Source organism: Dipodomys ordii, unplaced genomic scaffold, assembly GCF_000151885.1.
Source record: "Dipodomys ordii isolate 6190 unplaced genomic scaffold, Dord_2.0 Scaffold1000002980, whole genome shotgun sequence".
Lineage (NCBI taxonomy): Eukaryota > Metazoa > Chordata > Mammalia > Rodentia > Heteromyidae > Dipodomys > Dipodomys ordii.
In genome coordinates this window covers 1-840 of record NW_012286597.1, presented here as the reverse complement: position 1 = coordinate 840, position 840 = coordinate 1, and the positions used below count along the sequence as shown (strand labels likewise).

Below are 840 nucleotides of genomic sequence, written 5' to 3'. Positions count from 1 at the left end.
GTCCATGGGAAAAAACAAGCAAACCTGGGGCAAACCAGAGGCAAGTCCCCACCCCCCACGCCCGCCCCAGCTCCCACCCTGGGCTGGGCACGGGGCAGAGGAGCGGGAGGGCAGAGGAGCGGGAGGGCAGGACGGGGAGTCCGGCGCCGGTGTCCTGGGCCGCCCCAGGTGGTCAAGGCCTGACAGCCTGGAGGCGGCGCCTCCGAGAGGGGCGGGTCCCAGCCCCGCGGGGCGCCCGGGCCTGGGGCCCGCGCTGGGGAGGCCCGGGCCGGCGGCCGGTCCTCGGTACCTGACACAGGGCCAGCTCCTCCTTCACGCCGCTCAGCTCTTCCTCCAGCCGCTGCGTGCGGGCCACCTCTGCCTCCTCCACCGAGATGCCCTCCGGCCGCCGGGCGCCCGCGGGCGCGCTGAGGAGGGGAGCGTGAGCCGCGGCCGCCCCCGCCGGCTTCCGCCGGGCCCCCGACCCCTCCTCACCCCTCCACAGCGTGTCACACCTATCCGACACCACCTCCCGCGCTCCGCCGGAGACGCCCGAGGCCTCGCTGCGCACGGCGTGGGCCTCGGCCCTCCGCCCCCCGCGTGGGGACCGGGGGCCCACAGGCCGCGCTGGAGGTGGCGCGGCCGGCGACGCCGGCGAGCGCGCCGCCATGACCGCGGCTCCTAACGGGTCAAGTTCCCTCTTGGAAACTCCACCTCCCCTTCCCCATCCTGGCCAGCCCGGGGCGCCGAGGTGCGCATGCGCGGGCCTTTTCCCGCCTCGGCGCGCGCGGGGTCTCGCGCTCGCGGGTCCTGGACGGCTTCGCACGGGTAGAGGCTCTCCAGGCGTGAAACCCCCTGCTG

The 840-nt window shown here is 76.3% G+C and overlaps 1 pseudogene; it reads right to left on the bottom strand.

Moving 5' to 3' along the window:
- Window positions 1–289: 289 nt before the first annotated feature.
- Window positions 290–649, bottom strand: LOC106002839 (annotated as a pseudogene).
- Window positions 650–840: the final 191 nt, after the last annotated feature.